Source organism: Vipera berus (assembly GCF_964194415.1).
Source record: "Vipera berus genome assembly, chromosome: 5".
Classification (NCBI taxonomy): domain Eukaryota; kingdom Metazoa; phylum Chordata; class Lepidosauria; order Squamata; family Viperidae; genus Vipera; species Vipera berus.
The window spans coordinates 35,524,292-35,549,589 of NC_138207.1; the positions used below are offsets into that span (position 1 = coordinate 35,524,292).

Below are 25,298 nucleotides of genomic sequence, written 5' to 3' on the forward strand. Positions count from 1 at the left end.
GTAATTTTAGGAGTTTATCTCCTATCCATTCTAAGTATTAATAAAGAAATGTGTTCGAGACAGAAAAAGTAGACCACAATGAATGTTTTGAAGCATGATTGAATTTTGATGCATACTGCTAATTTTGCTGGTCCATTGCTAACATCAACATTTGGCTTCAGGTTTAAATCTAGAATCCTAGCTTGTAAGACATTTTAGGGACCATAAGATTATTATCTATGGGCTAATCTTAATGAAGACAACTTATAGTGAATGTTGGGATCTAGAAAATGAAGAACATGTTTAGTAAAATATGAACAGAGAAAATTGAGTTGATCAAAAATTGTTATATATAAATTTCCAGCAAAAGATAAATCTGAGAGTAAGTTCTTTCACATGAAGCAACTTGAATTTCTTTGGTTTTTAAATCTCTTGACATGCTAGCTCTTGACAGCTAAGAATCATTGTAATGTTTTAATATATTCTATTGTAATGTATTACTATACTCAGTTGCCATATTCAGCTGTCTTTTTGACATGTCAGTGTCACTAATATTTGTAGTATTATAAGGACTTCTGCATGGTTATATTTCCTGAACAGAACGTTACATTAAGAGTAACAAGAGTAAGCTGCCATTAAACTGAATTGATATCACTTTGAGTCAAATCATTAGAAAAGCCTTTGAACTGATTCCAGATAGAGTACTGTGTCTTCCATGGAATACTTATCTGCCTTTCAATATTTCAATAATAAAATGTGGCAGGTAATACTTTCTTAGAGGGATTATTATGTATCCACTGATTAGGAAACAAAGACGCTAAACACTAAATGTCTTCCAGTCCATTGGCTTCTGGAACAACCACTAAAATTCAAATGTAGCTATGCTACTTTTCTATTTGTTATACTTCAATATTTATCAAGGGGAAAATTGCAGTCGCACCCCTTTAACCTCTTACTTGGCCTTATGCTAATACATTACAATATATACATAAATATATTACTGACATTTTACATCGGTATATAAAATGTACAAATACAATTTGTAAGTCTACCTCTGCAAAGATCTTACCTGGAAAGTTAATACAACCCAGGTGGCCAGAAACGCCCAACAGAGACTTCACTTTCTCAGGGTCTTGCAGAAGAACAGGGTAAAACAACGGCTAATGACCCTCTTTTACTGGTCTACTATAGAGAGCGTCCTCTCGTACTGTATTGTGGTTTGATATGCTGGTCTGACAGCCGCGGATAGGAAAACATTACAGAGGGTGGTGAGCACAGCACAAGACATTGTGGGATGTCCCCCGACACCACTGGATGACATCGCCAGGACTCCTTGCCTTGGAAGAGTGAGGAAAATTCTCAGGGATGACTCACACCCTGGACGGTATCTCTTTATTCTCCTACCATCGGGTAGGAGATATAGGAGCATAGCCAGCCGTACCAACAGGCTGAAGAACAGCTTTTATCCATGGGCTGTTAGGCTTTTGAATGGGTTATAATTTTATAAACTTTATGCATTATTGACTTGCGAGGTCGGTGCGTTGTGCAATTAGCTCACATGGTGTAATAAGATGGAGGGTTTGTCTCACTGTAAGTTGGGGGTGGGGGCACGAAGGGAGGCTCAGCCAATCTCAATGTATACATGGTTGTACTTTGACAATAAAGGTTCATTCATTCATATAACATGTAATTGAGGACCACAGGGAATCCTCAATTTCTCCTTCATTGGTAATTCTCAATTTACAACAGTTTGTTTAGTGACTGTTTGAAATTACAGTGGCACTAAAAAAAGTGACATGACTTTTTCACACTTATGATTGTTGCGGCAGCTTCATGGTCACAGGATCAAAATTCAGATGCTTAGCAACTGACACATATTTATGACAGTTCCAGTGTCCCGTAGTTATATGACCTTTGTGAGCTTCTGACAAGCAAAGCCAATGGGGAAGCCAGATTCACTTAACAACCATGTTACTAACTTAACAACTGCAGTTTTCATTTAACAACTGTGGCAATAAAAATTGTAAAATGTGGCAAAGCTCACTTAATAACTGTCTTACGTAGCAACAGAAATTTTGGGCTCAATAGGGGTCATAAGTGGAGGACTACCTGTAGAAGGTTTCAAGAAAAATCCAACAATATACCTTCTAATTACAGTTTTGTTCCAACAATATACCCTAGATTTTTGAAAACCAATTCATCTTTCCTATTTTTTTAAAAAAATTAATGAACATATATATCAATTTAATGTGTTGCACACTATATAGGTGTTTGCCTTATATAAGTTTCTTGACTGTCCATGTGACTATAAGATACTGTGTATTCAGGAAATATATTGTGATATTCAGAAATGGGGTTTATTAATAAATGAAAAATATGAATAAGGGCTGAGACATGGCCACATTAGATTATTCAGTAACCTGGATGGATAAACCAGCTACATTTTTTTTCCCTTGTTGGCTAGCTGATTAGCATGATAAGCTAAAGATAGATCCCTTTCTTAATTGGACAAGTCAATCTTGCTATTTCTGAAAATTCGGCCCTGTTCCCAATCCATTCTTCCATTTTTGGTATTTCTGTAATCTTCCATTTTTGTTCCTATGATACCCATGCTGCACTTACCATTTATAAATCATCCATGAGCCTTTTCTGACCATAAGTCGCTTTTGTTTTTTTCTTTTTAATGATATTAATAATACTGCTACAGTATTTATTATGAATCTATAAGTAAGAATAAAGCAAGCACAGGGCAAAAAGAATAGCACTGCAATCATCTATAAAATTACAATATAAAAAATAAGCCTCTGAAGGACGATAACATCTATGTATTAATAAGTAAAAAAGAAAAAATGTTAATTGGTTCACAGTAGTAAAGAAAAAGAAACATTTGTAGTGTATCTTAATTCAGTGTTTCCCAAATATTTTTTTATTACCAAAAACCGCTTATCAGACAATCCTTTTCACTCAATATAAGTAAAATACTGTAAATCAATTTAAATGTCCCTGTTATGATTGGGTAATGGATTTTTGTGTCATTATACAAAGAAAAAACACTTTTATCCAGATTTGGGAAGCAATGTAGTTTACAGTATGTGGAAATTGACTCCAAGACTTTGAATTGTGACATAATTATTCTAATATGCAGAAAAACTAATCAGTGCTGACATGGTAATCAGATCAAATGCCCTAATTCATCAGCCACCAGTAAAACTTTCAAATAGCCATAACGGGGCACTATGTTTCAGCACCAGCATTTTTTATCAATTTATTTCACAACTATTCAGCCAAAGTACGGTAATAATTAGGAATAAAAGTAGCTAGTGGTAAAATAATAAAGATTCATAATAGTCTGAAGAGCAGTATTCTGGACACTAATCTAAGGCCAGAATAAAGTTTTGAATAACTGAACCTAAAGGCTGCTACTACAGTTAAGTACAATGCAATCAGCTCAGGAACCACTTATTTGTCCATCTTCATAATTAGGAAGTCACAGGTTGTATGAACTCTGATTTAATTAAATGTTCAGATTTTATCATTTTATTGTGAAAACCATTGAAGACTGTCTATCATTGATGTGGACTCCCAGGTTCCTTACAATCAAGGAGACCTCCAGTTGGCAACTTTGAAAACCAAAGAAAGAAACAGCAAAAAGAGGGATAAGATACTCAGGATAAAATACAACAATTATTGTCTTATTCATGTTCAGTTTAAGACAGTGACAGCACATCTAGTCCTTCTATTAAAAACTAAATCTGCTTGTCTCTCTCCTCCTCCCAGTTACCTACCCAAAATGCTGGGAATGGTTGCAGAGTTAATTGGCATCGTATCATTATGCTAAAGTTGGTACTTTGTCATAATTTTTGAAGCCTCTTCATATTCTTGTATTTATATTCTGCTGGCTCTGCTGTACTAGCTTCCACCATGATGTGGATCTCTGAAGAATTTTTTTTTTACTTTTTATAAATAGAGAATAAGACTTTTTGCATCGGTAGCGAATTCCATTTTAGAAATTAAAAAATCCAGTTAAGAAATCTCTTAACTAAACTGATCAAAATGCCATTAGCACCACAAGGTTATGTTCCTGCTAGAAGTGGATTTCTTCTCTTTCTAAAGAAATACTTCATTTCCCTGAAGAAAAAGAGGGAGAAAGAAAGAAATAATATTTTTTCTTTCTGTGGAGACACATCTGTTTGATTTTTATAGTATTGTTTTAGTTTTTTTATGATGTAAACAGCCGTCATTAGTTTTGGATGTTTTAAATCTGTGTGTAAATAAATGAATAAAACTGACTCCTGTGGCACTCCACAAGTAACAGGCTATAGGCCAAATTTGGCTGTCCCGCTACTATTGATTAAAACTGCCCATTTAGTTAGAAACATAACCCATATAACATAGTGATCCTAGTGCTACTCATAGGTAATTCAGAAGAATATTATACTGAAGGTCTAAAACTGTATCTAAGCTTCCCATTGCTGAAATAATTCTCCCTTCGTGTGAAATGACGTAAACATTATATTAATCTTAATTCCAATTTAACAGGTGCTTAATTCTTAAATCTTTTCAAGTACACAACTTTATTATGATGAAGTTTGTTTCTCGTTCCTTTAAAGCACTGTAAACTGACATAACTGTTGAGGGCACTTTACTAAACATAAATATTCAATATTATGCTATGTAATATTTGCATCAAAACAGATTAGATACTTCCCCTGCTTTTTATTTATGACCAATAGAAACATTAGCATTTTAAACTTTCAAGAAGTTACAAGAGCCAGAGTCATTGAACCAAATACAGAAAAGCCATGATAATGGGGATAGAGATTTCATGACCATCACTTTTCCTTCTTGTCCCAGATGTATACATATGTCAGACGTTCCTACAAAGGAGTGTAGAAAGTGATTCAGAAGGCTAAATAAAAGCAAATCAGTAAGTCTTGTTTAGTTCATATGGTAGAAATACCAGTAAATACAAGTGGATTGTCCTTTTGCAGAATGACTGCTATGGATTCAGATCTTAGAAGTTATTATTAAGTAAGAAAAGACTCAAACAGATGTTTTTGTATGGAATATATTATATTATAATGGACTGGATATACAAATGAAAATAATTAGGAAGAATATTATAATGTGGCTAATAAATGATGATCAAATTTGAATAAATTTATCCTTCATTGGGTAGTCTTCCAAACCCTTTGTTTCAATCAAAACAATTTAAGTTTTACTATATTTGATTTTTCAGTATTGTGCAACAAGAATCCTAGCAATTAAAGTAATCATTCCATATTAACATTAGGAAACACAGATAATAAACCAACCCCAGAATCATCATGAAAGAATGCTGGATTTTTTTTCAGTATTTTCAAAAGTATTTAATCAAAATTTCTAGTTAGACTTTGCATTATATTACAGAAGTACACATATTTTTAGACCAGTGGGCACATTTGATACATTGAGAATAACTTGTGATCCCTTTCACAAAATGGTTAATGTATGGTGGAATCTCTACAACATTACTTGAAGGGACTAAAGATTAAGGCTGTTAGAAGTAAAAGGAAGGAATATAAAGTTGATTTATTTGATCAAGGTTGAAATAGATATGTTGTTATTTCTAGCAACCCCAATGGACATTTCTGAGCCCAGGACTGAAATGACAATGATGTATGAATTTGTTTATAGATAAAGGATGGGGCATACGATGAAAAGATCATTGGTTGTAAACAAAGAGGAGATCAAAAAGTTACTAACATTGTTTATACTTATTAAGATGAAGGTTGAAAATTATTTTTATAGAGTACTTTTCTTTATCCTTTACTATATTGTTTCTTTTATTTCTTTTGTGCTTTTAATTCTTTCTTTCTACTTTTCTTTCTTTTAGTTTCTGTTAGCTTTTACTATTGCAATTACACTTTAATAAAATATTTTTTTAAAAAAATATTATTGTAGAGCCTTATTAAAAAAAATCACTGCTTTAATGAATTACTTGAATCCCAAAACCTTTTATTTATGTACATTTTTTAACAGAGCAAAAACTTCTGCACAATAAAAGCAGATGCATACATGAGTCAAAATTTCAAAAATCATTTAAATTGCAATGGTTTTCAGAGTCTTGGAATTTATTAAATATGTAAACAAATATTTGAATAAAAAACAAATGGTACTGATAAATTGTACCATAAAATAATAAGTATTTACTGAAAATATGGAACATTTTGTAATCTGAGTTAGTTGGGTTAATTTTATAACCAATGGGGATATTCATTTACCAAAGGACAAATTTATGAGATTACTTCCTGCTATTTATTTTTCCAGGTTTTTTTTCTGAGAAAAGCAGTATTTCAATCAATGTGTTGGGCTATTACTATCTACCATTTCAATTTTATAAAAGTGCTGAAGATTAGCTCTTTGCTCTGCACCATGCCAGCTTTTTAATTAGAAAAATACAAGTTCTTCAAGCATAAAAATCCTGGATGGAGCAGAAAGGTATTAGTAAGCCTAATGTTTATAATAATAATTTCTATCCAATTGTTTCTGGTGCCATAATTTTATATTCTTGGTGGTTATATGTAATATATGTAGGTTTCAATTTTTTAAAAAATGTGCATAGGCTTACACTAATATAATTCCTAAAGAAGGAAGCATGGGCAGATACATTTCTCCAAAAATAACTTATTTAATGCAAGATATTGAAAATATTTTTCTATAACACTTTTCAAGAATATTTTATCAGAATGCTGTAGAATTTTTAGCAAATATCTCTGCTAATTTTAGGTTAATTGATTAATTTGCAAGTCCAGATATGTACTCATAAAGATTGTCTTTCAATTTCTCCCCTCCCCAAATACAAGAACCAGAAACAATGATGTCTAGTCTGTGTAAAGTGCATACACAAAACACCAATCCTCTTCTTTAGAAGATCAATTATTCTCTTCATTTGACTTCTGAATTACCAATATCATTACAACTTTTGCCACATGTCTGGAAAGTTCCTTCCCTGCTATAATGTTTTTTTCTCATTGTCTTAACATTTGTTTTGTAAGGAAAACCCAGTTTCTTTTTTTGAAATTTGGTCTCATATAGTTTTATTATCTAGCTGTAATTGTTACCTGATAACTCTCATCACTGGAACATTTACAGGCAATGTAATTAATTGATTTATGTGGGATGGTAATTTGATTTAACTGTTTGAAGTAAAAGAGCCATAGAGGTACGTCATCTTTATATTACTTACAGTCAGACAAAACTCATTAAATGTCTAGGAATATATCATTTATAGAAAACAGATTGAGATTGACTCTTAAAAGTCTTCCAAGTACTGTTTAATATTTTTTGTGGGAAAAGGCTTATTTACTATCTGAAACAATTATCCTGGACCTGCAAATGTACAAGGAGATCATATCAAAACTTGAAGAAAACATACAATTGAGAAAAGAAAAAGAAATCTGGAGCAATTCAGATTCTAAGTTCTTCAAAAGGTAGTTTTATTAAGCTTGGAAAAATTGTATTTCAAAGTACAACAAGTTTTTGAAATGTTTAATCAATGTTTTAAAATGAATATATTTACTTGCATCCCTCACCCCACAAGCTAATGCACTTGGCATTTAACTGCAGCTACCATTATAGTCATTCTTGAAGGCTTAAGTCAAGAACTCTCAGATATGTAGATATTTCTGTTCTTTCTACCTCTTTCTGGAGCATCTTCTAGGATAGAGATTGACACTTTTTTTCTTTGAAGTACTGAACTGAACAGAACATAGAGGCTAGTAGAGTCCATAGCATTTGAGTTGATGTAGAACAGATAGATACGTAACATGCAGGCAGGCATAAATATGACTAATTTATTTTTTGAGTGTTTTATTTTTCTTTTATATTTCTCAAGGGACGCGGTGGCTCAGTGGGTTAGGACGCTGAGCTTGTCGATCAGAAGGTCAGCAGTTTGGCGGGACAAATCCCGAGTGCCGTGTAGCAGAGTGAGCGCCTGTTACTCGTCCCAGCTTCTGCCAACCTAGCAGTTCGAAAGCATGTAAAAATGCAAGTAGAAAAATAGGGACCACTGCGGTGGGAAGGTAACAGCGTTCTGTGCGCCTTTAGCGTCTAGTCATGCCGGCCACATGACCACGGAAACGTCCTCGGACAAACGCTGGCTCTTCGGCTTTGAAACGGAGATGAGCACCGGCCCCTAGAGTCGGAAACGACTAGCATGCATGTGCGGGGGAACCTTTACCTTTATTTTTCTTAATTTACTCATTAAGTGAATCAATACTTGGGCCTAATGCTACAGTTTTAATGCATTTCCTGCTTTAATATAGTAGGAAGCACCACCATAGATATTAGCAACTAGAGTTGAAGAGGCTTCAGGATTCCAAAAAGAGACTTGGTGCTATATGCATCACAGGAATAATTTACTTACTCTTATTCTAGATCAATAAAGTGTTGTCAACATTGGGACTACTCTTTTTCCAACCAGACCATCCATTTGATCTTTCTAGAGAAAAATGGCTATAAAAGGTATTAGAATAACCATAATCTTTTCATGCTTATCTCTTGATTTCCTTATGCTTCTTTTTGTTCTTGCTTCCTGTCTGACAGCAATGACAGATACACTACTGAATATGAGCTAAATTGTAGAAAGGATCGCTTGGACATGTTGGCTCCATATTTTCATTCTGGTGTTCCGGAAAGAATCTGAACAGGCATTGAACACATATTCGGTTAAAGTCAAGTAGCTGTGATTGAAAATCCTAATTAATCAGGGCCACAGCTGAGCTCTGCACTTGCAGTTGAACAAATGTACATTGAACCCCTCTTCATTCCTTCCCATTAAATATAAGAACATTGAAGAAGAAGAATGGGAAGATAATGTTGGCAAGCCCTGTACAGAATCTATCCTACTCTGCTTAGTCACAATACATTTAATAAAATACATGTTTTTCTTCCCAATAAAGTGACATCTTGTTCTAGTTGAGAATAAAAACTGCTTGTACAAAACTTTCTGCTTTCTCTGCATACTTGCTGTGAATTATACCTATCATTTTGTTGATATCATTTGTGCTATTACTCTCCTTAAATTCTTTCTTTATATTGTTGTAGGTTACCTTTAATTTTGTATTGTGAAATTATTTCTCATAGGCAGTATAGAAACCTTTTAAATAAATGTCACTTTTTAGCAACAAGTCTGAAGGGAACAGTGCTGTTTGCTATGTTTGACAAAAAGAGTATTTAGTAACTTTTTATTGATGTCTGAATTTCCCTGGGGAAAAAACCACAGAATTTGAGGCCAAATCAGACTGCAATCTTCAAGAAAATTGTTACCAGTAATTCTGGCAGAATCCTTGACATATTCAGCAGGGAGAGTGAGCTGGAGTAGATTTGGCTGTAACAGATTCAATGCAAAGTTTCAATATAATTGTTTTAGCTAATCCTTTGGGTCTTAGGGAATTATCAGATCAGAATAAATTTCACAACGACACAATTCTTTCTTTTCCTTTTCTCTTTCTACTTTTTCTTAAGTAGTAAAAATACATTTAAATCATTCCAATAAAGTATGTATTCAAAACAAACCTTTTAATAATTGTTGCATGTTCAGATAGGAGATGACTGATTATCTGATTGTAACAGTTTCTGCAGAGTTCAGGTAACTCTAAGTGATTCCATTATTTTCTAGGTTTTCTATTAAATCTCAGCTTTTCCAGCTTCCCAAAAGATGTTTGTTTTTTGTTTGTTCACTTTGATCACAGTATTTGAGTCTTCTGCAATTAAACCTAGTCATCCCTCTCACACAGTGGATAGCTAGACCTAAACTGTAAAGCAAAGTACAGTGAATACTTTGTCAGCTTTTCTTCCTTTGAGCTTGGAATAAATAAACCAATTGATTTTCTTAATAGCAAATGTTGTAATTCATGCCAGTTGCATTAAAAGTTGGATTCATTCACTTTGTTTTTTTAAAGAAAGTTCCCAAAGAAATCAGGCCCACAAATTATCCCAATTATTAATATTCAGCACAAAACTGCTTTTAGTCTCCCGTATATTGAACAAATCTATTGGACATCTTTAAATATTTTACCAAATCATACTTTAGGAAGCTTCAGCATAGCTCTGCCCTGTGTTTCTCAGATAATGCCAAAATCCTACATCATATAGAAACAAATTATATATGCCCTGTTCCCATATCAGTATCCTATCTGAAGAGCAACTGTTATGTTTTAGGTACCTAAATTTGCATGGACTCCGACAAAATCTCTATAAGCTGGCCTGACCAAAATTGTGATGGATCTATATGGCAAACTAACTTTTCACCCAGAAGAATGTATCTAAATATCAGAACAACCAACTTTGAGGTTGGGTGGGTGATGTTGAGAAGACCCCAGGTATGAAAGCTGGCTGGATGATTATGGGCCATGCTCAACCAACTTCACAATTGTGTTATTGTGGGGAAATAGGAAGAGGAATAAGTATTAGGTGTGTTTGCCATCTTGAGTTATTTATAAAGGCAATAAAGGTGTGATAAAAAAAAATCTAAATAATGGCAGAAGTAATATGCTGCAAGAAGTTGTACAGAAAGCAGGTAGATTCTGCTAAGCTGCATTTAGAGCCTCTCAGATAATTATTTTGAAGGATTCTATATGCTTTAGGAATTATTTGGAGAAATAGCACAACTTGATAGAGTTGGCATCACTACTTCTTCCCTTCTGTAAGAGCTTAAAGAGATCCCATAATGTTCTTGCTAGTACAAGTAGGCATAGCAAGAGCTGTGAATAATGTAAATTTGACCCAGGAATGTTGTTGTTAGTTGCAAAGTCGTGTCCGACCCATCGCGACCCCTTGGACAACATTCCTCCAGGCCTTCCTGTCCTCTACCATCTTCTGGAGTCCATTTAAGTTCATGCCTACTGCTTCAGTGACTCCATCCAGCCACCTCATGACCCAGGAATAGAGGCGTTAAATAGTTGAACCATTACAAAATTACAAAAATATATATTTAAGTCCTGGATAGTAGAAAGTTTGAGAAAGAAACTCAAAAACTGTTTTATGTGTAAGTTGAAGTCAGAGATGACAGGTTTTCAATTTCTGTTACGTTAACTGCATTAAAGTCCATTTCAAAACTCCAAGTAACTCCTGTTTCTTAACCCTGTCTACTTGAATGGCTGACAAGGGCTTACCTTTTATGCTGAGTCACAACCTATTAGTACTTAATTTTATATGAAGTGGAGACTATCTTTATGAGAGATCATATCATTATGTAAACAGTAGAAATGCCAACTCAGATTGATGACATCTGTATGTGTTGAGTAGTCCTCATAAGTACTCTAGTGCCAGAGTCAACGTACAAATCTCTGTGTCTTAAATCATCTTCTTTAAAGGATCCCTATCAGATATCAGGTTACTTTACTACATACATTGTTCCTTTGCTTTCTCTATAAAGCAGGAGCATAGGATATACAGACTATGTAGATGGGAGCTCTGCCCCCTTCAGTCGTCTTATCTTTAATGAAAGCAGATGCTGCTCTTGTGCAGCCTGTTTTTGCATTTGTGAAGGCAGATGGGCTAAAGAGGTAATGTATATTCATGTTTCAGTTTTCTTCTATAATAGACAAAATCAAACAATAGACAACTTGCCTTCAGACATTAGATGGAGAATAGCATTTGGAGGATACTTTTTAATTTGAACATTGATTTTACAACATGGTAGAAAGTTGAAGGATCATTTTATAAGAGGATTTAAAAAGTTGAGGGCATATAATAAATGAAAGCTGCAGTGCAATAGTTTTTTCTTCATTATTTCCATTCATAAGTCATAACTTGAAGTTAGGATTTGTTTTTACGCAGATTCCTGGTTTCCTTGGCAGTAACATGCTAGGAAACCTCATTTGTAACATGACATGAAGTGTTTGGGCTCCCAGATTTGATTAGCCTCTTCTGCCAAAAAGCCAGGTGAAGAACAATGGTTCTGCTTTGAAATATAATAGTATGGTCCACCCAGTATGTTATATTTATGTCTTCAAGATAAAGTCCAAGGAATGTTTCTAAACTAGAAGATGTCAGCAAAACGGAATGATACACACTTCCAAAAGGAAGAATAAAAGTTCTTTTAACTGGTTCCAGGAAGAATTTAACATTTTTATTAAGGTATCAGGTTAGAAACCAGGAGACCTTGAGTTCTATTTCCACTTTAGGCTCAAAGCCCGCTGAGTGACCTTGGGCCAGTCATTCTCTGTCCACCCTAGGAAATAAACAATGTGTCAGGACCCACCCCAATCCACGTCTTAGGAAAACAAAAACTCTTGGAGTCAGTTCTAGTCCAAAAGGAATTTTTACTAGGACATGCTTGGTTGTGGAAATACAAGACAGGACGTAGTATTGTTTTACAAATTGAAACTCTATAAAGGGATCCTGGTTCAACCCCCCTTCCCTCAACCCCATTTGGTCAGCCCCCATCATTTTACTTCGTGTCATCCCTTTCGTGGGGAAAAAGGAACTTTGAATCTTTATGGTTATTGCCTTCTTCCTCTACAGAATTAAACGAAGACACAGGCCAGATGCCTTCTTCTCTAACCCTCCCTTTTGTTCCCCCAGTTCAAAAGGTTCCCTTGGTCTTTGAAATAACCTAAGGCAGGCTGAATCCACATGCGCTCCTCCTTCCTCGGGAGATGGCAGAATCCATGGGGGGGGATAATGTTTTAAACATACATTTATGAATGTGATATAAATGGATTCTGACACAATGGCAAACCACTTCCAAAACATTGCCAAGAAATGCAGGGACTTGTCCAGATAGTCACAGTAATTAACACTGACTCTAAAGTTGCTTTTGCAAAAGGCAATTGGACTTTCTTGTTCTCTTGGATGAGAAGTGAAATGTTTTCAAAGAAAAATAAATCAAGAAAGTCCAATTTCCTTTTGGAAAAAGCAGCTTTGGAATAACCATGACCTGGATGACAGAGAATCTCCATGGCCACTGACTCTAAAGCATCAAAGGGAGAGAAAAAAGAGATGTTACAGAGTACTGAATCTTGTCCAAACTTTTGCACTTGCCATACTAATTGGTTTTTTTTTAATCTAAAAATAACTGCACTTAAGTATTAATTTTACATCTTAAATTTGGAGAAAGATGTTTAACTTTTAACAGGCAAATCTATCATTTCTGTTTACAAGTGAAAATACAATTTGATTGGGATGCCTAAATTTTGTATATAACTGTGTGCAACTATGAAAGTTTTGATCAGCATTTATGTGAAATTCTTGTATGTGCAGCTAAAGCGAGGAAAACCAGAGATTATAGAATGGAGTTACCTTCCAATGTGTTTTAAAAATTAAGGATGTTTCATAGTTGGTTATGAATAGATTAAGTAAGTTTATAGTTGGGTAATCTAAGATAGATAGGTATGCTGACATCCTATGTAGTATTGTCCTCTTGGATTTCAAGGTTACAATTTTTTTTACCCCACAAATTATGTTTCATATGTATATTATCAGAATTCCAAAGACAAGGGTTTCATTCATGGATAGAATGGCTTACTTAGTTGGCCCACATGTATTGTTTATTTTTCACTTTTGTTCACCATCTGTCCTAGCGAGAACTGATGGCTGCCATCTGAAGACTGCCTCTCTGATGTGTAGCATTGATTAGGTGCTCCTGTATTCTTTTTACGGAAAAGGACCTTCACACACAACAAAAGACAATGGGGAATCTTTGTGTTGTACACACATCCAAATCCCCAAGGTTTCTTTATAGATTCATCCTGACTTGCAGTCTTTTTATGTTCCTGGCCCCCAGATGGTTGTCTGCAGCTATGTACCTTTTTGTATTCAAACTGTGTAAGAGATTATTCCCTATTTTGGAGACTTTTATACTAATTGACCAGTTATAGGATTTAAAACTAGATAGGCAAATTGCCTCAGATATTTGTTTCTTGAAATCTTTATAGAGTGACTAGATAAAAATATTATGTCAAAGACTTGTTAAATAAAGTTCATTAAATACAATTTAATACATTAAATTAAGTACCTTTAATAAAATACATGAGCAAGATAATTGAAACATGGCAATGTTTCAGTGAAATACAGAGCAGCGTGACCAGTGGTGGGATTCAGCTGGTTCACACCAGTTTGGCAGACCGTTAGCTAATTTTTTGTTGCCCAGGCCCAGAACAGACTTCCGGAAATGGCATCCACACAGAAAACTGGTTGTTCACATATTTGAATCCCACCACTGAGCGTGGCAAAATAGAACAATCAGTCTTTTTTGCTATTTCAAATATATATATATATTTGGATGTGTATGTTTTCTTTGTGTATTTTTAATTGGAAATACATTTGCAAGAAACAAATTTGATAGAAGAGGTCATGGACAGTACAATGAATACAAGTCAAAAATCTTAAGTCTTGTATCCTATCTGACTTTTAAATATAAATGGAAGCTGTGGATTAAGTTAGAAATTCAGGAAAAAAATATATAAAAGAAAACCAGAGAATATGCTCTTTCATATAATTTGATATTATGAGTTAGATCTAGTCTAGTTCTACTGAACAATAAAATGTCTAGATACCACTAAATTAGAGTGCAAAATGTAAGGAGGAGTGCTCTTACTCTAAATTCAAGAATGCTTCATTTATAGTAAAATGCAGTGCACATTTTCAGATGAGTTATTATATTCAGCTTAATGGCATGATTTGTATGATGCTTTCAAATTATTATGAACTCTTATGTGCTATTCTCAGGGCTTTTTTTCTCATAGAACGCTCAGAACGGAGTTCCGGCACCTTTTTGGATGGAACCTTGTAGGGTAGGCAAGGCGGGTTGTATGACATGTGTGAGTTCCGGCACCTTTTTCTTTTACAAAAAAAGCACTGGCTATTCTCAACAGGCTTCGGCTCAACCCTGACTGTGTGTGCCGGCGTCTCGGGAAATTCAGAATATTCCATCGTTAATTATGGGGGGTGAGATATTACCCCCCCCGTAGATAGGGTTCGTAACTTGGGTGTCCTCCTAGATTCACAGCTCTCCTTGGATGATCATATAGGAGCTGTGACTAGGGGGGCCTTCGCTCAGGTTCGCCTGGTGCGTCAGTTGCGGCCCTATCTAGACCGGGATGCCTTGCACACAGTCACTCATGCACTCGTGACCTCCCGTTTGGACTACTGCAATGCTCTCTACATGGGGCTGCCTTTGAGGACTACTCGGAGGCTCCAGCTGGTGCAGAATGCAGCCGCGCGAGTGGTGGTGGGGGCTTCCCGATACTCCCATGTAACACCTCTACTCCGTGAGCTGCATTGGCTTCCGGTTGCCCTCTGGGTAAGATTCAAGGTGCTGGTTACGACCTATAAAGCCCTAAATGGCATGGGTCCGGGTTACGTACGGGAGCATCTGCTGCCGGCATCAACTTCCCTTCCTCCAGTGCGCTCCCACAGAGAGGGCCTCCTTAGGGTGCCATCGGTCAAAGAGTGTCGACTGGCGGCCCCCAGGGGGAGGGCGTTCTCTGTGGGCGCGCCAGACCTTTGGAACCATTTACCGGTGGAGCTCCGGATGGCTCCCAACCTTCGCTCCTTCCGACGTGACCTAAAAACATATTTATTTGAACAAGCCGGCCTGGTCTGATGGGTTTAGGGGTATTTTAACGTCTTGTATTAATCTATTGAATTGGGCTATTGTATTTAATATTTCTTTTAATTTTTATATATTGTATTTTATTGTATTGCCCTGTACACCGCCCTGAGTCCTTCGGGAGAAGGGCGGTATAAAAATTTAATAATAATAATAATAATAATAATAATAATAATAATAATAATAATAATAATAATAATGATAATTATTATTATTATTATTATTATTATTATTATTATTATTATTATTATTATTATTATTATTGAAAAGAGAGACAACTTTTAATTTTTTAGCCTATTAGAGCCCTTCATTCCACCATGTATTTTTCTCATCTTAACTTTATAGCTAATATTATTTTGCAGCATTTTATGGATGTTACTGAATGTATTGACTTTAAACCAGACATGTCAAACACAAGGCCCGGGGGCCGGATCTGGCCCGCGAAGTGGTTTCATGCAGCCCGCGAAGCCATCCTGGAAACAGTGAGGGAACGGCCCCCGCTGCCTTGGCCCTGGCCCAGAGACCCTCCTTCTGCCAGAGACCCCCAGATCTGTCCCACTCCTGCCCAGGCCCCCATAGGCACCCTTGATGTGAACGATGTAGAGCTGGCCACGCCCACCCAGTAGGCCATACGCACTCCAGCCACGCCCACCCAGTAGGCCACGCCCACCCTGGCCACACCCACCCAGCCCCCAGAGGGCAACCGCCATGCTGATGCGGCCCTCAATGAAATTGAGTTTGACACCCCTGCTTTAAACCATGGGTCCTCAATCCCAGTCTGTGGACTAGTACTGCTCTGCAGCCTGTTGAGAACCAGGCCATGCAAGCAAGTCAAGCTTCATCTGCGCATGCCTGGGATATAGGTAACATACAAAACTATCCTGCCATCGCCAGTCTGTGGAAAAATTGTTTGCCCCAAAACCAATCTCTGGTTTCAAAAAGGTTGGGGGCTGCTGCTTTAAATCATCTGCTACTTTAATGCTATTTTGAGGATTGAAGTATTAAAATTATTGTTAGTATTAAATTGTATACTACAGTGGAAGTTTTAAACTTCACCTTAATTCTACAAGGTTAAAGATTAAATAATTAAATAAATGTACAGCATGACATATATAAACAACTTTGCCTTCATTTTGATTTTAGGGTTATGAAATGTGACATGTCAGAACATAGAGTGTTGAATTGTTGTTAATACAAACGTTGCTGCTTATGTAGTGCAGAACATTATATTTAATGAAATAAATACATTTTAATGAAGGAATAAAGGCTGCAGTGTATTTCACATGCTAATGAAAGAATGACTGTATCTGGTATTTATGGACCAGCTAGAATGATGGAAAAATAATTGTTATAAAGGAAAACTTAGAAAAGGACATTTAATACGCATACTATTTTCTAAATATGTGTGGTTTTATCTTGAGGAAGCATATCTTCAGAGATATGTGAAATCATTACATCCATATCCAATTATTTTAATGTGGTCTGTGTATGTTGGGCTACTTTTATGGATGGTTCAGGAAACAGTAAATAGTGTAGTAAGAATTCTTGCAGGAAGTAGTCATCTGATCATATTTTGTCTAAGTTATATTGTATGTATCTGCCCAGTGGTGGGATTCAGCCAGTTTGTACCACTTTGGCAGAACCAGTAGCTAATTTTTTGTTGCTCGGGTCCAGAATGGACTTCTGGAAGTGGCATCCACACAGACAACCATTTGTTCACATATTTGAATCCCACCACTGTATCTGCCCAAGTTTATGATTGTATCTGGGGTCCTGAATGGAGAGCAGGATTGCAACTGTGTACCTCTAAAACAGGGGTGTCAAACTGCCAGCCCATGGGCCAGATGTGTCATCCGGAAGCCACATCCACCACATTGTTGGCAATGGCAAAACCGTCCCTATACGTTGTGTGATTAGAATTCATTCAGCTATATTAAAACATGAAGATACAGCTTTCATGAATAATTGGGTAATATTTGTGATTGAATATTTATACCAATAACGATAGTATTTAGATCAGGGGTGTCAAACTGCCAGCCCGCGGGCCAGTTTCATCATACCGAAGCCACGCCCACTCCATTGCCGGCAATGCAAAAAGTGTCACAATATGTTGCGACACGTCACGTGATGTGGCGAGTTTGACACCCATGATTTAGACTGATATACCACTTCACAGTGCTTTACAGCCCTCTCTAAGCGATTTACAGACCTAGCATATTGTTGCCAATAATCTGGGCCCTCATTTTACTGACCTCAGAAGGCTGAGTCAACCTCAAGCAGGTCAGGATCAAACTGTCAAACTGCTGGCAGTGGGCAGTCAGCAGAATTACCCTACAATACTGTATTCTAACCACTGCGCCACCAAGGCTCTTATCTTTTTTTAAAAAAAATATTTGCTTTCATTCAATACCATTTATTGTCCATCGCATTGCCAATAACAATCCCTTTCTGCATAGAAATTACATGGGTCATTGTTTTAAAAGGCCCAATGACTGATATCTGCAACTTGATTATAGGAAATGGACAAATCCGTAAGAGCCCAAGTAGTCCCTTGGTCCCAAACACTGAAGGTTCACTTTAAACTGGGCATGAAATGAACAGAAAACAGTGCCAAGTTGCAAAATTGATATAGCCAAGCAGCCAATCAGGTGAAAGCAAGCTGATGGTTGAATTTTGCACTACTTGAAGTTTCCAGAATGACTTTAAGGGGTAGATCGACTTACACATTATATCAGTCTTGTCTGGAGTTGCAATTGACAATAAAAAGCACTCCTAGCTACTAAAATCAGCAAATTCCTGTAGCCATGAATTCCGGAAGTGACAGTGCTTTCCTTTTTTTCTGTATCTCTGGGCAGCAGAGGAACTGGTAATAACACAGTTGAACTGCATATTAATCACTATTGTATATAGTCTATTACTTTCTAGCATCACAAATGTACCTCTGAAACTCAGCTCTCCAGATATTAATGCTTTATTCAGGAGCTTGTTACTGAGCAGTAGTCTCACAGATGCAACTATGATTTTGCAGACAAAAATTAAATATAGGAAATCTGCCTCATAAAATGAGCACCTATGGTATATAAATCTATACTGTGCAGTTATTCTGGGCTTCTTCCTGCCGTTTTGTGTAGACATGCTCAAAACAGGCTTGAAATATCTAGCAATTGATATATATTGACCTATGCTGGAAATGCTGAGCTGGAAATGCTGGTTCTTACCTCACTAGCTTCTAGGGAGGGTCTTCTCAAGGTGCCGCCGGTAAAAGATTGCCGGCGGATAACACCCAGGGGGAGGGCCTTCTCTGTGGGTGCGCCTGCCCTCTGGAACCAGCTGCCCGTGGAACTCAGGACTGCCCCTGACCTGCGTTCATTCCGCCGGGACCTGAAGACTTGGCTCTTTGAGCTCTCCGGCCCAGGCTGAGAATTTTTAACTGGGGTTTTTATTTTCAGGGATAATTTAATCTTTTTAATTGTCTTTTAACTTTTGTATTTTGTATTGGTGTGATTTTAAAATGCCCTGTAAACCGCCCTGAGTCCTTCGGGAAAGGGCGGTATATAAATCTATTAAAATTAAATTAATTAAATTTCTTACAATCACATAAGAAAAAGGCTGGAAAACATTGTAGGTAAGATCAAGTTTAAGGAATTGAAATTATGAAGTTGAGATTTTCCTTTAAAGGGGAATTATGCAAGTATATTAACATACTACATTTGCTGAAGTATAACAAGTTCTTCCTGTAAGTATAAACCATCACACATTTATGAAGTAACAGAGAACAGATGATAGTTATTTTTAACATGTTGAGAATGTTCAGATTAAAGATTCTGTTTGTCATAGAATCTACTTAAAACATACTCTATCTTTTAACAAAATAACAATAATGTACTTTTTGTTACTGATCTTTATTTATTACCTTATTTTGTATAAAAGCATAGCAAATATTATGGCTATTCTCTTCCATTTGAATCATGGCTATCATATGAAAATCTGGCAACAGTTATTCTGAGTTATATGAATTTATAGAAGGGAACTGTGTTTTCTGGCCCCACACTTGAAATAGAGAGTATCTTTTGAATGCTATTCCAAATGTGTTGGTATGAGATTTGGTTCACCTCCAAGATGTGGTACAGCTTTTCTTGCTTCCCTACATTCAAGAATAGGTAGTGTATAAGGAATTTATAGTACAAGCCTCTTTTATGTTACTGTGCAGATGGAATCTTGATCAAGGCTGGTTTCCTTAGCTTGCTTTGAGTGTAGTTCAGGATATGTTCATTAATTCTGTGGGATAGAGTAACTCTGTAGACTTAGGCAGTTTTGCCAGGATTAAAAGTTATCTCTTCCTATAGTGGTACTTGCAATTCCTATTATTTTTTACAGTCAGACAGATACATATAATCCTGCCCATCTATCTATCACTAGTAGATGTTGTAGGAAAATATCCATTAGTCTATGATAGCCAAAAAATGAGGACATTGGTAGTGTTTTTTCAGATTAATTTTATTAAAGGCAACAGGTTTTTTTAGAAAATAAAAATGTATTAATGTATTAATGTATTTACTAACATTTGGTGATTTAAAAAGTGCTACAGAGCTGATTCCTTTTGATTTTTCAGTACAGTATATAATTAGATTGTCATCTATCAAAAGAAATATGTGAAATGAACACAGAATCATGCTATATCTTTCCATTAGGAGTTCTTCTAATCTGTGTTATTTTCTCAATTACGTTTCAAGTACATAAAGAGCCTATTCCTACTCATATGTACATATGAGTGTCTAGCCTAAATATTCTGGGGCACTAAATAAAAAAAGGGCAAAGCTTCCTTGGTTCTGGAAATTTTTAGTATCCTCTTAAAACCACTGGTCTCCTTGAAAAATGAAATAAGGGTGAAAAGTCCATTTAGCTATTGTGGCTTCTCCTGTATTTTAAAGCATCCAACTTCCTTTCAAACTTGGCTTTTAAGAATTTTTCAAAGGATTCATTTTAAAACTTGCCTTTTTACCTGCTACACTTTTTAAATCCACATGAACAGAAACATATTATCAAAGACCGACATAGAAATAAAAATACCTTCAAAAATACTTGAAGTGGGGTGGAAGAGTTATTTCAAAATAGATGAAAGGCCTTTTTAGAAAACTCTACTGTTGACCATTTCAGATCTAAAAATGTTAATAGTGATAGAAACACCCACCCAATACCAAAATAAAACAATTGATGAACCATCCAAATACATTGAAATAAAAGATTTTCAGTTTTCAGAATATTTTCCAGTAGATGGATAGATGGGTGGAAAGATGAATATTACACTTAAAATCATTTCAACATAATTAGTTGATCAACTACAGTAAATCAAAAGACTGAAACAACCCAATTATTTGGAAAAGTTACAGTAGGACCAATTTTCGTACCACCACTTTTTTAAAAGATCAAGAAAGTAAGATTTATCAGTGGTTTTAAATCATGATTGTATTAAAGCAAGCTGTAGGCCTCTTCAAACCAGTTGCTGGAGGACATGAATTCTAGACTGATGAAGGTTTAGCTCTTAAGTGTTCTTATTTCATTGTTCTGTCCATCTGCATGTCTTAATAAGGAAGGTGTTTGTTGTTAAAAAAAGTTGTATTTTACTTAGAATGTCTATGGAGATTCTCAGTCATCCAGGTCATAGTTATCCCAAAGATGCTTTTTCAGGAGGCAAGTGGACTTTCTTGTTTGTTTGTTTTCTTTGAGGACAGCTTCTTGGATGAGATGTCTTCAAAGAAAAAAATTAAGTCCAGTTGCCTCAAGAAAATGCATATTTGGGATTTAGTTAGAATGGTGCACTGATAAAATGTGGAACTTTACAAGTATTATTTCACTGAATGACATTTAAACTGCCCAAAACCAAAATGCAAATAGGTTTCAAATGAAAGCAAATTGTCTGGTTGAACTCTCATTTTCTGCAAGAGTTTCAAAGGATTTTTAAAAAAAAGGGGTGGTGGTGTAGTAGCCTTATTTGTTGGAACAAAGCTATCTGAATAACAATTTACTCAAAAGAAAAAAACCAGGATGATTCAGTATAACAATTCCGGAAAAGAGCTAACATCTTAGGGAAGCCAAAACAGCCCATTCTTCTCACCCCCCCCAAAAAAAAAAATAATTCGAGAAATTCTCAAAATCGCAGACATCAGGGAACTTCTTTCCTGATTGAGAGACACCATTTCTTCACAAGGGGTTAAATAATGCAGCTCCCCGCCTGTGTAAACTCTGGCAGAGAAGTGTGTATACAGACAGGAAATGCAATTTGGGCCACCCTGAGACCAGTTCTGCTACCCTTCTGCACTCTGCCGGTGGACTCGCATTTCATGTTTGGGGGGGGGCTTTCGCGCGCGCTCCTTCGTTCGCTCCCGGGCGGGCTGTTCCCCCCCCCCCGTTCCCTTAACGTGTAGGCTAAGTGGCGATGCGAGGAGGTGGGGGGGGGGAGGAGAAGAGAAGGGGCGTCACCATCTGTTGTTAATTCTCCGGTCATTGGATTAGTAGCCCTCGGTGATGAGATCAGCAAGATCAGCTTTCAGGATGGGGTGCCTGGACTGGCTTTAGCTGCAGGCTCTTCCCATCTGGGCTGTCTGTGTCATAAAAGGGGAGAGCAAGAAAGGGGCGGGGGAGAGGCTGGGCAGAGAGAGAAGAAAAGCCGAGAGGCATAAAAGCTGGAGGAATCTTTGAAGAAACGGCGGCGAGGCAGCCGGGGCGGCAAAGGGCAGGCTGCCCAGAGGCCACTTTCCTTCTGCCGAGAGTTTACAGCGGGGAGTTTCCTGTCGGTGCGGCTCGCCTCGATTGTCTGCTGCAAACGCGTGGAGCACGCGAAGTCCAGAAACCGGCGCCGGGCCGGGAGTGGAAGCGGGGGGAGCGGATGGGCTATTTCTGCCGAGTTTTGGTGCCAAGCGCCCCCCAGTTCCCCTCACCCCACCGTGATGTGGTTCCTCCACGGCGTTGAGCTCCAACTTTTCTGAGTTTTTTTTGCCCCCGGAACGGGACTAGCGTCGCAAAACCAGCCGTTGGGGTAAGCAATAACGGGGTGTGGACGCTTTCTCTGTTGAAGGGAGATATTCTTGTAATCTTGTTCCAAGATTCTCTGCTGCTGACTCTGTTTCCAAGTGGCTTGTCTTTCTCTGGGTTTTTTTTTTATGCCTAAATTTAAAAAAAGAACGAGGCACTGTACATGCTATAAATCCAAGACACCGCGGGATTGACGGGGAGATGCTTCCTTGTTTTTATGGTAAATGTCTGGAAAAATGTGACGGCTAATCGGGAATGATTTACTCAGCTGGCTATAGGACGTCAACATTTATTATTTATTTATTTATTATTATTTATTAATTTAATTTGTATACCGCCCTTCTCCCGAAGGACTGAGGGCGGTGAACAGGGCAATACATATTAAAAAACAAGATACAAAAATTAAGAACGATTAAACAACATTTAAATGTGTCTCAAAAAAATATAACGTTAAAGCAAAGCAATGCTTGGCTTGATGATTAAATAGCTGTTGCTAAAAAATGAAACTCTGAAACTTCTTCACCCGGTCCGTTGTAGATGCAGATTTAAAGACTGTCCAAGTTTGACTTGTTTGTATGATAAGTAAGTGGCTGATTATCCGAGAACAAATGAGCGTACGGTAGGTTAACATGCGGTGCCTGAAACCATTATATTTTGCTAGGATGTTATAAATGGAGCGGAGACGAGGTTTAATTTACCAGGCTCACTTATTCTAAGAGATGCAAGAATAATTTCCTGTGATCAAAGCTGCCTTGATGAAGCACTGTGACGGCAGTGGTCTGCATGTGATGAGCCTTGTAAAAAGTAATGTACATTCTACAATAAGTGGCACATGTTCCTAGTAAAGAACAGCTGATTTCTTTTCAATACTCCCGCATAGTTACTGATTTTTTATTGATTTTTGTACCTACAAATAACTCATTCATTCTAAAAAAGGGGGAAAAAGAGGGGCAGTATATGAATTTTATATGCATCAGAAGTTCTGTGTCCAAATGCACATTCTACAATAAGCATCACATGTTGGTTTATTGCTTTAATCATAGCTTTGCTTAAAGTGGCTAGGCTGATCAACTTTGTCCCTTCCCAGTTCTTCCTTTCAGTAGTACTCATTGTCCATGATAGAAATTATTCCATTGTGAAATAATTCATTCAAGGAATGTGTTTGTAGAATTGGGAAGAGGCAGCACTCAGCCAATGTCTTTCAGCTTCTGGCCGTTTAACCTTTGTTTGTATCTTGTTGCATTGTGGACACTGAATGGCCCTGCCTTTATTGAGATTTTTATTTAATTTTACAAAATAGAGGAATTGAATTATGTATTAGGGGGGAGTATATATAGATGCCAGCATCAATAACTGTAGAGATAGTGTGGTTGAAGAGACCTTCCCAACATCTCAAATTCAAGAATGGAAGCCATTCTTCTATTTGTGTCTTGTTATTTGACCCAGCACAACCCCTCTGCTCAGTTTCATCACTTGCACTTAGGAGAAAAGTAATACTTTCCTTTCTGGCAAGGGCACTGAAGCTTAATTTATTAATGCATCTGAGACACTCTGACTTTCTCAAGACATTTCTGAGGAAGAAGAACAGAGAATGCATTGGAAGCTGTGAAATGAAACACCACATTTCTATAGTAACTCTTTGTGGGAAACAATAGATTAGACTGAGAGTCCACTGTTTAAGGCAGCAGGTTCTATTGAATCTCATTATTTTATTCATTTTAACAAGCAATGATCCTACCAGGAACCATTTGTATAGAATGGTAAAGAAAATGATCATGAAAGGATATCTTTTATATATTTGGTATAGCCCTAGTTGTAAATAACTAGCACCTTGAAAGGAGTGTCCTTACCTATGTCACATAGGTGTATAAATCAGCCAGTAAGAACAGAGGCTTGGAGTAACTGCAGTGCAGTTAAACTGTGTTAGCCATTTCAATTCCAGTAAAACCAATGGGACACATAAGTCATAAGCCACAGTATTTTCAAAGGAACTGACATAGATTGGATCCTCCTCAGCTGGTCTACTGATCATGGTTAATGGTTAGATGAGGGGGATATTTTATACTTCCAAAGAAAACTTTTTGTTGCAGATCCTTGTTAGCTTCCAAAATAAATAGCCTCTTGTCTCACAATGCCTGCTGAGTGAAAACTGTCTCCTGCTGCTTTGTGGCAATACTCATTAAGTCTCCAGACTTCTTGTGGTAATGTAAGCTTAGCATAATGGATTTTCCATGTACCAAGAGCAGACAACTATTCCTGTCTCCCTTCCTCCCTAGATGCTGTTTGTCCCAGTTCTGTGTGTAGGTCACTGTCTAACTCTCTCTCTTTGAAGTGAAATGTTTGTTACACTCAGTCTTTCGTCTTCTGTTTACTGGTGTTCCATCTGCTGGATGTTGATGTCTTGAGGAACAGGAGTTTATTTTCCTATTTATTCAGCATTTCTGTTCCCATGTTCAGTTTTCTCAAATAATTTATTGCATATTTATTCCACTTACCATCCCTGATTGACTGGTTATAATTGGCAGGCAAAATAGGATTGTCAAAATCCAAAACTGAGGATTGTCTTTCTTGGGCATATTTCCCCCTCCCCCCCTTTTTTTTGTTGGAACAGCATACAGAACATAGCAAGGTTGAATCTACTAGTAAGTACTGAAATTAAAAGGGTTTTTCCTCATATTTCTTTTCAAAA

The 25,298-nt window shown here is 36.8% G+C and overlaps 1 protein-coding gene across 3 annotated transcripts in view; it reads left to right on the plus strand.

Moving 5' to 3' along the window:
- SPSB4 (splA/ryanodine receptor domain and SOCS box containing 4) overlaps positions 1–25,298 on the plus strand; it is a 188,826-nt gene that overhangs the window by 103,834 nt on the left and 59,694 nt on the right. For 2 of the 3 annotated variants that reach the window (XM_081328923.1, XM_081328924.1), the window contains exon 1: positions 22,421–22,613. The exons of the other annotated variant lie outside the window; for it this stretch is intronic. The gene's annotated coding sequence lies outside the window, so the exon portion shown is untranslated. Of the gene's footprint in view, positions 1–22,420; positions 22,614–25,298 lie in introns of those variants that run through there. 3 annotated transcript variants of the gene reach the window in all.